At 51.1% G+C, this 13,916-nt stretch overlaps 1 protein-coding gene across 2 annotated transcripts in view; it reads right to left on the bottom strand.

Annotated features, from left to right (window-relative positions):
* Positions 1–3,572, bottom strand: part of LOC133346972 (anoctamin-8-like) — a 65,340-nt gene extending 61,768 nt beyond the window's left edge. Inside the window, exon 1 of one of the 2 annotated variants that reach the window (XM_061558820.1) lies at positions 3,271–3,572. The gene's annotated coding sequence lies outside the window, so the exon portion shown is untranslated. The remainder of the gene's footprint in view (positions 1–3,270) is intronic. The other variant, XM_061558821.1, reaches the window with a different exon arrangement.
* Between the last annotated feature and the right edge of the window lie 10,344 nt (positions 3,573–13,916).

The following is a 13,916-nucleotide window of genomic DNA, read 5'->3' as shown; positions in this document are numbered from 1 at the left end:
CGATTCAGTACAGTGCATAAAATCCGTGATCTGATTCCATCTGTGAAGGATGTTGTTCCTGACTTACAGTATCCTGGAGTCTACAAATTGAGTTGCAGTTGTGGTGATTGCTACATTGGAGAAACGAAACGTCATGTTTCTGATCGTGTCCGCGAGCACAAGTCAGATCTGAAACACGGCAAAACTGATTCTTCGGCCGTTACCGATCATTGCTACAACTCTGTGGGCTCTCATGAAATTGTCTTTTCTGAGACCAAGGTGCTCTGCAAACCTCCTGGCTACCATCAAAGGTTTGTACACGAAGCCATACAAATATACAAACACATACATAATTTCAACCGTGATGATGGTTACAAACTGAGTAATCATTGGAAAGATGTGATTAACCATGCAAAAAAGATTTAACTACACTTATTTGGACCATCTTATTTGACAGAAAACTATTACAGGTTACTGATGAACAGCCAGTTTTGTTTTACCATGTTTAGCTTTCTACCAGGTTTAGCTTTCTTTTTTCACACTTTTGTTATGTAGGCTAGGCATAGTCACAAACCGAACCTCTCCATAATAAAGGCTCAGTCTTCTGTTATGCAGTCTATTCATAGTCTCAAGCCGCACCTTACCATAATAATAAAAAGTGGGCCAGTCCTGGCCCTTCCCCGCCCCCACTCAAACATTATATATACGGAATGGTATCTCCTGTAATCCTCTTATTTACTTGATACAGCTGTCGGGCTGTGACGGTTCCACCTGAAGACGGAAGCTTGTGTTGCCTCCTGAAACGTCGTGATTTTTATTTTATTTTACTTTTATTAATTTAAAATTTTTACCTACGTGACTTTACCGAAAAAACCTAAGAATACGGTAGGACTAATACCTCTGCCATTGTTGATCATTGTTTTAATGCTGTGGGCTCACATAAAATAGATTTTTCCAAAACGAAGGTACTCTGCAAACCTACCGGCTACCTTCAGAGATTTGTTCATGAAGCCATCCAGATATATAAACACGACACAACTTCAACGGAGAGGATGGGTACAAACTGAGCAATCATTGGAAGGACGTTATCAACCAGGTAAAGTCTTAACTGACTGTGATGTTTCCATCCTACCTGCCTATGTCAGCGGTTATTTCCGACTCTCTGTGTCTCTGTCTCTCTATGCCTCTCTCTTAGATCTCTCATGCTCACATGTCCATTGCATTGTACCTTCATGCCTTTGGATTGCACTCTCATACTCACATGCCCTTTGGATTGCACCCGTTGGGTTGCACTCCCTTGTCGAAGAGGCCGCTCTCCTTCTATCTTACAGTTACATGTTAATTTATCACATTAACATCACTAGCCCCGGCCACTTTTTTATGACCCTTGGGCTACACCCATTTCAATTTTTTTTAAAACAGTCTGCCTCAGCAGCAGACCATGCTTTCTCACCTGATGACAGACACTTGTGTTGCGCTCGAAACGTCGTGATTTATTTTATTTTATACCTACATGACTTTACTGAAAGAACCAAAGAGTATGAATTCCTGCAGTCACGAAAGCTTCAAATCAAAACTAGTAACTAATTGGCACTTTTGTTTACGTGATAAACCTTACTGATTGGCTGTATTGTATTTTTGTTAGTGATTTTACATGTTCAGGTCTTGCATGCAAAAATCTCACAGTGGCAATACCAACAGTCCATGCATCGCTTTGTGTTCCAGTCATTCACTCAGAGAAGTAACTTAGAATTCCCGCGATTCTTCACCTACTCATGGGGTGAATCTAACTCTTGTATTGTTTTCAGCAAAAAAAAAATACTAATTGAGGATTTTGATTGGAAAATCTGGCCTCCATGCCCCAATAAAAATACAATTTATTCATTTATTTTATCAGGTAAGGCACACTGAGCTGTGTATCCCTTTTTGAGTTGCGACTTGGCCACAAATGATAGTTCAACGAAGTGTCTAATCATGTGGAAATATATAGCAGCCAAATACTCTAAACGCATGTTTCTAAATGTGGAGGGAAAACCCGGAGGACCCCGAGAAAAATGCACACGACCACGGGGAGAGATACATGCAAACTCCAAATATACAGGCGTCAGTCAGGATCGAACCCACGACATCCTGTATATCAGACGGGGGAGATAACGTCTCTCCTCCGTGCCTCAATTTAGCCAAGCCACAATCCCCTTCACCACGGAGGGACAATGCTTTACTTCAAAACCTTACCCCTGACAAGACAAACATCGGTGCATTTATTGGTCAGAATGTGGGGGATTACAACATGTAATGTGGAGCAAGCTTTCCACTTTGTAATGTACAGGTATAGTTAATCTCATATTCTTAGGTTTTTTCGGTAAAGTCACGTAGGTAAAACATTAAAATTAATGAAAGTAAAATAAAATAAAAATCACGACGTTTCGGAGGCAACACAAGTCTCCGTCATCAGGTGAGACGGTCCCACCTGATGACGTTTCGGAGGCAACACATGTCTTCGTCATCAGGTGGGACGGTCCCACCTGATGACGGAGACTTGTGTTGCCTCCGAAACGTCGTGATTTTTATTTTATTTTACTTTCATTAATTTTAATGTTTTACCTACGTGACTTTATATAGAATATGAATCCTTGCAGTCACGAAAGCTTCAAATCTAGAAATAGTTAATCTCACTTTGACTAAAGGTTTGGATGGACATTCACAGCGGCCCCCAACTGTTGGGACTTAAGAAAAGCTTATCAGGGCAGTCTTCTTCTTCATCATCATCAGATTGAGTAGCAAATAGAAATGAGTCCCCACTCAAACTCGTGCCTTCGGAGAACGCTCGCAGTCAGGGCATCGCACAGTCGCATATCTGACTCGCTTGGAACTTAGGTGTAGGTAAATGTGTGAACATTAATGTCGAATACGTGAAAATCTATATAAAATTGCAGTTCACCATCGCACAAGTAGGTTACCGGACAGAAATAAAGTGCGAGATGCTGTGAACAATGGAAAGATGCTTTACCGTGAAGAAATGCGAAAGTGAATGCGAGATTACGCACGTATTTCTGAGTGGCAATAACGTGGAATTTGTGGACATCGACAGAGAACGATATTTACACCGTGCACCACAACTTGACTGGGTGTGGGCTGTTAATTGGTCCAGAGAGAATATGTTGATGGTTGGGTACGCAACGTTGCCCTCTCATACAATAACACAGATGACATGCATGGACACATTACAGTAATTTTACCATAATATTAAGTGATGTTAAATATATATACACTCTAAAATATCCCACGTACCTTATTAGCCTGTGCTGATTTTTTGCGCTAAAAGAATACACAACAAGAAACCCCCTCCCGTGATGAACTTCAGCCTTGGGTGCCGCAAATTATTTTATCAGAAGAAAAACGTGACTTTTTTTTACTTTGTGAACTCACTTTTAAACGACAAACTAAAAATCAGTTCTCCCGAGTCTGTGGAAATGCTTTTCGTATAATTCCGGGGCTCGTGTGGAAAAAAAAAAGAGCAACTGTCCTTGTTCGATCGGGGACAGGTTCTGCTGTAGAACGAGGCCGTCTATCGTAAATCTGTGCTGTGCAGACTGGGTGTTCTGTGTGTTGGCGGCAAGTGTCGGGAAGGGGATGGGTGCAATAGTGGGGGGCCTATCTTTAGCCCCTGATCCAATTTCAGTGGCACTGCACCCAGCCACGCACGTCGCACGTAAGCACATGCTGCAGAAATTGGCAAAACAGACACGTGATAATGATCGCACCGTTTATTAATTAGCTCACGGTCACCGTTTAGGCTGTTTCGTGTAACTTGCCTTGCCACTCAAGTCTCCAACGCTAACGATGATTAAAACATTGATTCTGCTATCTTGAATTAATTTTGTGGGTAAAAAAAACTAATTTGGTGACTTTTTTTCTTAACTGGAGCTGACACTCGATAATTTATTTAGAAGCAAACCTGCTATGGTGAAATAACAGTTCGGCACAATCTTGATTTGAAGCTTTCGTAACTACAGGAATCCATAGTCTTTGGTTATTTCGGTAAAGTCACGTCGTGATGTGTTTTATTTTATTTCTACCTACGTGACAGAAAGAACCCAAGAGTTCGGCACAACTCGTTAATTTTTGTAAAACAAATAATATAGTAATTTGTCATCCACATGCGGTAGGGTTGTGTGCGGGATGGTAACGGGAGACACACACACCCCAAACCCTGTTCAAATGCCTGTCACCACTCAGATGTCTCGGCTCACAGGATAGGCTGCTAACCGCTGCATCACCGCTCCACCCCCCTCATGTTTTTCTATGCTCACTGAAAATCGTGAAATAATCCAGATAAAGATCCGAAAAACACAGGCGTTGATGCATTTGTGGGGAAAGTAATCTAATGCTTGCAATGAGAACGAGTGCAGGTTTTGTTTGTTTCCTTTCCATACACGGTGGCGCATTGGGATCTACGGAGGAAATGTATGTTGAACTTCTTTCGCACCGTACGTAGCCAACCGTGCAAATCGGAGGTGCGGGGGAAGGACAACAATCTAAACGTGGTGTGAGAACCGTGATTGATAGGCATGTAAATTAAGATGCATTGCACAATCGTTGTTTTGGGTTAGATCGCGTAAATATATATATACCATCCGACACAGCCAAGTAGTAAGGTTTGTCATAGAGGCCGACCGAAACTGAATTTCTGGTTTCGGCCGAAACCGACAGTAAACCGAAAGTAAAAAAAATACTCTCGGCCGAAACCGAACTTTTCGGCTTCGGCCGAAACAGAAACTATGCCGAAAGACCCTTTGCCAACTTTCGGCGCTGAAACGGAAACAGATTTTCGGTCGGCCTCTAATTGTCAGACTTCGAATCTCGGTATCAACACGCGTGTAGACTGAAGCGAACGCAACACATCAAGCCAAGGCGGGCAGGCGGCTGGGAACAGACAACAGAGGCACTTTGTTGTCGTCCCACCAAAGAGACTCCACCCACGGATGGAGATGCAGGCTGCCGTCTGTTGACCGGTCGTATATATGTAATATTGTAAATTACGGCGGGAGACCACTTGACGGGTAGCACACTTTATTAACTCTTTCCTTGTGCACAATAACACGTGTGGACAACTACAGCTCACGCTACACGTTCCACCCGACACGTGTGGTCACTACAGCTCACGCTACACGTTCCACCCGACACGTGTGGTCACTACAGCTCACGCTACACGTTCCACCCGGCTACACACACACGGGCTCTCCAGCCCCGTAGCTTCCAGGGGAACCTACAGACCCACCCCAGCTTGGGTATGGGTCGCGACCACTGGGTCCCGTGGCCCGGCCCTCACACGGACGTCCGGCCCCGGGTCCCAAGGTCCCGCCTCTGAGCCACACAGGGTCCCGGCCCTTACAAGGACAGCGGGACTAGGGGTCTCAGGGCCCTATCTCTTCCTCCTCCGTCTTCCGTCTTCACTGGTCACCAACTCCCCGAGCGCCCGCGCGCATCGCCTTTTATAGTCCTCCGCTCCCGGGGAGACGGAGCCTATGCGGACGTCGATGTGAGCACCACCCTAGTTGACCAATCACCACGCGCTGCTACACGATCCCTTTTCCCAGCTCGTGTCAGCGCACACAACCAATCAGCACGCACTGCCACACGATCCATCACTGTCAGCGCGCGTCACCACTATACAGCCAATCACCACGCGCTGCCCCACGATCCCTACTGCTAGCGTGTATCACCCCTACATCACCCCCTCCCACATAGCTCGCAGCCGGCCTGGCTGCTAAAACAAAAAAAAAACCCCACTCCCCAATTGTGCCCCGTAACATAACCACAACGCAACACAACAACACAACACAACAACACAACACAACGTTAACCAGTAACAACAACGAACTATGTACAAACCGACGAGCAACAGAATAAAAGTTATTTTGTAAAAAAAAACCGACGTGTCCAGTGTCTCCTCGACTCCCGATCCCCCTCCCGCTTGCTCCTTGAACGGAACGATAGAGCGGTCGAACGAACGGGGAACGCCGTGACGAGACGATCCGGCCGACTCGTCCTGCACCTCCGCCTCATTTATTGGGTCAGGAAAAGTTGCGCGATCTAGCGCGAGTCCGCCTGGCCGGTCCGTCGTACAGGACAGGACGCTGTCGACCGTCCGGTGGCTCCGGCAGCCCAGGAAGGCACGGATCGGGCCTGGAAGAACCGTCCGTGCCGCGGGGATCCGGTCGCCGGTCGTCGGCAGCCGTCAGTTCCGAGACACCTGGGAGTGGATCAGGCGAAAACATGTGAGGATCAGGCGGAGACATTTCCCTCCCCGGGTCGTCGGTCACATCACATGCTCGGTCCTCCCGACACAAAGGAAGGCCATATGGTGGCGAGAACGGTTTCAGCCGGGAGGGGTGAACGTACCAACGTCGCTTTCCTCACTTTATCTGCACACACTGGGGGCGTGCAACCGGCACGGCCTCCACGGGTCCCCGCCATGGCCTCAATAATTTAGGCGACGTAGCCAAAGGTGCATGGGGGCAATGCAGCCAGGCCCTATCGCCCGGTTTCCAATCGTGCACGGACACCCTCCTTGCACTCAAGCGATCGTTGGCGATTTGGCGAGACCTCGAATTAAGCCGTGCGGCCTCCCGTGCCTCGGCCAGTTTTTCAATGTTAAATTTAATATGGTTGGCCAACTTGGAATTAGGCCGTGGCACGGAAAGTCCCAGCTGAGTCTCCATGGGCGGATCGGCCTCCCGACCGTACATCAGATAAAATGGGGAAAATCCCGTTGCTGCATGGGGGGCCATTCTGTACGCGGCGAGGACCCCCGGGACCTGCAAGTGCCAGTCAACCTGTGCCTCGCACACCTGCTGGCACAACATGGAAGTTAAAGTTCTGTGGAGCCGCTCCACCATCCCGTCAGTCTGTGGGTGGTACGGGGAGGTACGCACCTTTTTTGTACCCAACAGGTCGCACACCTCCTGCAGCAATTTGCTCGAAAAATTCTTTCCCTGGTCGGTCAGCAAGCGTTCGGGAGCCCCCTTGCCCAAGACGTAGCCTTGGACAAAGGCGTTCGCTACAGCCGCTGCCGACTGGTTGGCGAGTGGCCACGCCATAGGCCATCGGGTAAAGTATTCCACACCAACCAACAGGTACTTGTTACCCCTAGGCGTGACAGGAAAAGGCCCCAAAATATCCAGCGCAACGAGCTCGTTAGTGCGCGAGACCTGAATGGACTGCAGCGGTGGATTCGGCGCAACGCGCGGTGGTTTCCGTTTGGCACAATCCACACACCCCTTCATTATATTGACCACATCGCTCCCCATCCCCGGCCAATAATAGTCACCCTGGAGCAGACCTAGCGTTTTGTTTACACCCAGATGCAAGAGGCGCTCGTGTGCGGCCAGAACAACTTTGCCCCGCATAGCGGAAGGCACGACGAGTGCGTGCCGCCGGGACATATTGTCCCATCTCATTAGCAGGCCCTGCTTGAGCAGCCAGGAGCCAGCTCGCTTTTGACCTTCCTCGGGACCTCCCGCCCTGCGACGCAACGCGAGCAGGGAGCTGTCAGCCATCTGGAGTTGGCCCCACTCAACGAGAGACAGTGAGAGTAGCGAGTCCCCGCCCGCAGGAATAGCGGGAACGTCAACCGACGGTGCGTTCGCGGCCGCGACCAACTCACCCTCGGGCACAGCACTGGGCGGTTTACAACGCGCCGACCACATCAAGCACACACATTCGGGACGAGGCGACAACCGCGACAGGGCATCCGCGTTGGTGTGGTGCAACCCCTTACGGTAAGTGGTCGTAAATTGATAGTCCTGGAGGATCTCCAACCACCGTGATTATTGTCCCGAGGGTTGGGCGACCCTTAATGCGTACTGAAGCGCCGCGTGGTCCGTCCGGACCGTAAAATGACGGCCATAGAGATAAGGTCTAAATTGCTGTACAAAAAAAACAATAGCCAGCAACTCGCGACGGGTCACGCAGTAGCGCTGTTCCGCTGGCGATAAAACCCTGCTACCATAGGCGACCACCCGTTCAACACCCCCAACGACCTGTGAGAGCACCCCCCCAATGCCTGTGTTACTAGCATCAGTATCCAGCAAGAAGAGTCTCGTAAAGTCAGGGTAACATAAGGGCGGGGCACCCACCAAGGCGTCCCAGAGGGAGCCAAACGCCGCCTCCTCCTCTGGCCCCCATCGAAACCTGACCCCTTTTGCCATCAGAGCGTGCAAGGGTTTGGCAATGGTGGCGAAATGCTCAACGAATCGGCGGTAGTAGGAAGCAAATCCAATGAAACTGCGGACCTCAGAGACCGACGTGGGCGTTGGCCATGAACTGACACAGTTTGTCTTCGCGGGATCGGTGGAGATCCCCGAAGAATCGACAATGTGGCCCAAGTACCTTACGGATTTCTGAAGAAGGTGGCATTTAGCCGGCTTAAACTTCAACTTAGCCGATCGCATCCGCAAGAACACCCCCCTTAATCGCTGGAGGTGTTCTTCGAAAGTTCTACTGAAAACAATTACATTGTCGAGGTAAATTAAGCAAGTATCCCATTGCAGACCCGACAAAACCAATTCCATGAGGTTCTGAAACGTCGCGGGAGCGGAATGGAGCCCCATGGGCAAGCAGTTAAACTGGAACAGGCCCCCTGGGGTCCGGAATGCGGTCTTAGGTTTAGACTCATCGTCGAGTGGCAACTGCCAGAATCCCGACAGTAAGTCAAGCGTAGAAAAATACCGCGCCCCGGATAATGCGTCCAGGGACTCATCCATCCTAGGGAGTGGATATGCGTTAGCCACAGAGATTTTATTAAGGCGATGTAAATCTACACAAAAACGCAAGGACCCATCTTGCTTCTTAACCAGCATGATAGGTGCTCCCCACAGACTGGATGAGGGCGAAATGATGTCGGCCGTCAGCATGTCATTGACGGCCAATTGAACGTGTTCCTTCTCGGCAGGACTCAGCCGGAAGGGATTCTGCCGGACTGGTGCCGCGTCACCTGTCTCAATGTGGTTGTGTGACAGGTCCGTGCACCCAATATCATATTTGTGCTTGCTGAACACATCGGAGAATTCGATCAGCAGAGCGTGCAGCGCACCCAATTGCACCCTGGTTAAAAATCTGGAGTCCGCACACAGTGAATCGACCCATTCAAGGTCCTCACCCGATAGAATTTTCTGCGCCGGGACGGGATCAACCTGCGCAATAAGCCGCTCTTCCGCAGGGACCCGTGCCGCGTGAGCAAGCACGGTGCCCTGCGGAATAACGGCCGGCCGCGACCCAGCGTTTAAAACCATAACGAACGGGTCGCCGTCGGCCCGAACCAAGGTTTGAGCCACCGCCAAATCCAGACCCCCGACAGCTCTATTCGACGGACCCAAAAGCACGCCCTGTCCCACAGTCTCCCCACCCAACGGCTTCCGCAACCGGAGGGGTACCAACATCTGTGAACCCGGGGGCACGTGCACCGTATGGGTCGCTAGCGTTCGTTGCACAAGCCGTCCGTATTTCAGCAGGGTTAAACAAAAAGGAAATACGGCGACCCGATGGCAGCTCAATACAACCTTGATCAACCAGAATTTTGATGGGCATCTTGGCCAAAAAGTCTGTACCCAACAGACAAGGAACCGCTAGGGAAGAGGAGACCAAAACAGGTCCCGCCAATTTAATATCCCTTATGCAAATGCTCGCCCGAATCTGACCGACAATGCCCAACGAGCCCCCATTTGCGGCGTAACATGGCACGTCCACCGGGAGCAGAGGTCGACATTGGACGGGGAGAATGTTATAAATGAGATCGGAAATAATAGTCGCCGACGCACCCGTGTCCACCAACACCCTGACCTCGATACCGTCAATGAATCCCGTAACGACAGACGAGCCGGCCGATGCAGCCACTATTCTGTGGCCCAACTCAGACCATTTAATTTCCCCCGGGCCCCGTATGAACCCCCCTTTCCGAACCGAATCCCCGGCCCCCAATCGCACCTCCTCCACCGCAAGTGGCGGGCCATGTGTGTCGCGTATGTATGCCGAGCATGTGATGTGCCGTGACTTGCCGGGGGTAGTTGGGATGACTTGGGGCCTTGGTCGTCGTCCAGCCGAGGTGCCGTGGCGTGCTGACGTGGAGCGTGGCACCCGGACGCCACGTGGCCCCGAAGGCCGCAGTTGTAGCACGTGACGAGGGACGTCGGAGGTCTCGGTTGCTCCAGCTTGCGGGTCGATCGCAGAGGCGAACGACCCCCCGACCTCCAATCCCCTGGTCGTGCTGCAGCGAACGCCTCCTCCCGTGGGTGAATGACTTGGGGCTCGGCGTCCACCAGGGCCGGAGCTGAGACCGCGGCAGAAGCACAGACGACCACTTGTTTCCGCTTCAGGACCTCGTGCGCCTGGATGCTCGTCGCAACACGCAACGAACATATGTCGACTTCATCGGCTGTGTTGATGGGGACCCCCAGGTCGTGCGCCAACTTCAGCAGTTGTTCCAAAACCATAGCGTCCTGCCCCTCCTCGTCCATACGAGGGAACGCGGCGTGCGGTAGGCGAGCGCGGTCTCCGTGTCCGCCTTCCGTCGTTCGTAAAATTGGTGGCGGCAGGCTGAAGGTGGCCCGTACACCTTGGCCATGAGGCCCAGCGCAGCCTTGAGCGTGGAGCGAGCCGATCTCGGTGCGGACCTGAAGGCCGCGAGTGCGTCGTCGTCCAACATGGCAGGCAGTGCCCGCAGCACCGTAGCGTCGGACCAGGCCGACATCTCTTGATGGGCGAGAAATCTTCGCTGGAATGCGCCCCAGTCACCCCCTTCCGCTTTGAAGGCTGTCAACGCGGGAAGACGCTGCTGGAAAATAATGTCGTCCTCCGCTTCGTGACTCTCCCGCGCCGCACCGTCGACATGCAAAATGGCGGCCCCTGTGGCGGGTGGCTGATGGCGGCCCGTAGCGCCCGCTGATGACGTGAGCGGCAGAGATTGGAGGACCCCCGCCACGTGTTGCTCGCGATTCCCGCCAACAGATGGTCGCTCGCCAGAAATGGCGGGAATTTCAAAGTCATTTTGGCGGGAATCTGCAACGCGACCCCTTTCAATGTCCATCGGCGTTCTCGCTTCTCCAGCCGTGGTGATCTCCGCTAGGATGGACGCCGCGGCGAATAGCAGCTCTGCCAGGCGGGAGTGCGCGTCGCGGAGTCCGGCATCAGCCCCCAGCGGCTCGTTGGGCGCCCATGAGGGGTCCTGTGGCGCCGGCATCTCTTCCTCTTCTCCCCCCGATGCCTGCTGGCCCGAGTCGTCGTGGTTTTCCTCCCGGTCACGCTCGTGAGTCCGATGAGTCTTCCTGGTATCCATGGCTGGAAGACTGTTTCACTTCTGACGCCAGTTGTAATATTGTAAATTACGGCGGGAGACCACTTGACGGGTAGCACACTTTATTAACTCTTTCATTGTGCACAATAACACGTGTGGACAACTACAGCTCACGCTACACGTTCCACCCGACACGTGTGGTCACTACAGCTCACGCTACACGTTCCACCCGACACGTGTGGTCACTACAGCTCACGCTACACGTTCCACCCGGCTACACACACACGGGCTCTCCAGCCCCGTAGCTTCCAGGGGAACCTACAGACCCACCCCAGCTTGGGTATGGGTCGCGACCACTGGGTCCCGTGGCCCGGCCCTCACACGGACGTCCGGCCCCGGGTCCCAAGGTCCCGCCTCTGAGCCACACAGGGTCCCGGCCCTTACAAGGACAGCGGGACTAGGGGTCTCAGGGCCCTATCTCTTCCTCCTCCGTCTTCCGTCTTCACTGGTCACCAACTCCCCGAGCGCCCGCGCGCATCGCCTTTTAGAGTCCTCCGCTCCCGGGGAGACGAAGCCTATGCGGACGTCGATGTGAGCACCACCCTAGTTGACCAATCACCACGCGCTGCTACACGATCCCTTTTCCCAGCTCGTGTCAGCGCACACAACCAATCAGCACGCGCTGCCACACGATCCATCACTGTCAGCGCGCGTCACCACTATACAGCCAATCACCACGCGCTGCCCCACGATCCCTACTGCCAGCGCGTATCACCCCTACATATACATTAGCAGACCATGGTTGCAGTTGCTGACGTGTGTGTTTGCAGCCTATCGCATAGGATTGCCTAGCGCCGACTGACCGGGCGATAGGCAAAGTGATATCGTTATATTCTAAAAATAGATCTTCGGTTGACGAATGATGACCGAAAGTCAATATCAGTTTCGGCCGAAACCGAAACCAGATCGAAAGTAAAAAATTTGCTTTCGGCCGAAACCGAAAGTATGCCGAAAGAGGCAATTTGCAAACTTTCAGCGCCGAAACCGAATTTCGGTCGGCCTCTAGTTTGTCACGTAAATAGAACATGTCAATTCGTTACTGGTACAGCCAAATCTGGATGTCGCTTGATGAAGCTAGTTGTAATTACTGGCGAAACGTCGTACTCAGATTGTAAATGTTGTGGCTTGGCTCTCCAACACATCGGTGTGCTGTACGAGTGTAATGACTTGACACACTTGTCTTGAAATGGTTTCTTTATTGTAGGCACGTTCACTCGATCGGGCGGAGTCCCCACTGCAACAGCCCCGAGTCTCCCACGCATCTTCCTTTAATACGGTCCGAGGCCACGCCCCCATTCCCGAACCTTCTCGCTGGCTCTAGACCGCTCGCTCCACCAGCAGACTCTACCGTCCTATTCTGTCACCTGGCCACGATCCTATTCTCGATCATTCCCGTAGCCACTAGTCCCTTCGTACTGAAAGCTGACACCCGTCATTACCTCCAGTGGCCACTAGTCCATTCGCAGTGTCGGCTGACTCCCGTCATTATCTCCCGTGGTCACGAGTCCACGCACACCGCAGGTTGGCTGCCATTACACTAGGTGACTAGGGGGCTATCAATTTAGTACGTACGCAAAAATCTGTCAAAACTTGACCCTTCCCCCCCTCCCTGTACGCACACGTACTTTTTACACGCCCCCCCCCCCCCCCACCTGCGTACATACGCTTGACGCACCCCCCTCCCGAATCCCATAGAACTTCCGATATTCAATCCACGCAGAAACGACCAAGGATTAATAATATCAACGTGTTTAAGCAACAGATAGTGCACCGCCGGACTATCTAATTTGAAGGCCAATGCTTCACCCCACTTTCTATGCGTACGCACATTGTCAGTAGACCCCCATACACAAGCGTACGCATTTGGCTTAACTCCCCCTCCACACGTACTTACTAAATGGATGGCCTCTAGTAACGAATTGTCATGTTTTGTTTACGTGACAAACCTTACTAATTGGCTGTCGGGTGGTGGTGGGTATAACGACACATTTATATGTTTACGTGATCTCAACCAAAAAAACCTGTATTATGGATATTCGTCGCGAAAGCCGACGTGTTAAACTGAAAGATGCATGGATTCATCGATTTAAAATTGATTCCAATACTCCCACCTTGTCATAAAAGTCCTTGGTAAACGCACATGCTGCACTTACATATTACTACTGCACAGGAGTTATCTTGCACGCGCACGCCCCAGTGTGGCGTACTCTGTTACTGCAAACCTCTAAGTTATTTTAACGGAGCAAATTACAGTACGGTATTTACTACTTTCAAGTGTCATATCTGGAGCTTTCTACTCTTCAATCCGAAAAAATAAACATTTAAATTCCTGCAGCATACTATAGGAAAACTAAATCATCATACAACTTAAGACTCAGGGACCTTTGCACAATTGTGATCAAGTTACTTTATAATTATTATTAAAGCAGTGAACAATTCAAAACAAGGATCCGAAAACATTTTGGTTTGCCACCAGAGATTTATTCACAACTCCATCATCATTGCATTGTCTCCTTCAGCCTCTGCAAATGACTATGCCGCGTGTGAGAGAGCATCTTATACAGGTCCTCAATACTCATTGCGC

The sequence above is a fragment of the Lethenteron reissneri genome, chromosome 25 (genome assembly GCF_015708825.2).
Source record: "Lethenteron reissneri isolate LAM-NWPU_2019-01 chromosome 25, ASM1570882v1, whole genome shotgun sequence".
NCBI classification, from domain to species: domain Eukaryota; kingdom Metazoa; phylum Chordata; class Hyperoartia; order Petromyzontiformes; family Petromyzontidae; genus Lethenteron; species Lethenteron reissneri.
The sequence above is the reverse complement of the archived record's forward strand: the minus strand, read 5'-3'. Positions and strand labels throughout refer to the sequence as shown.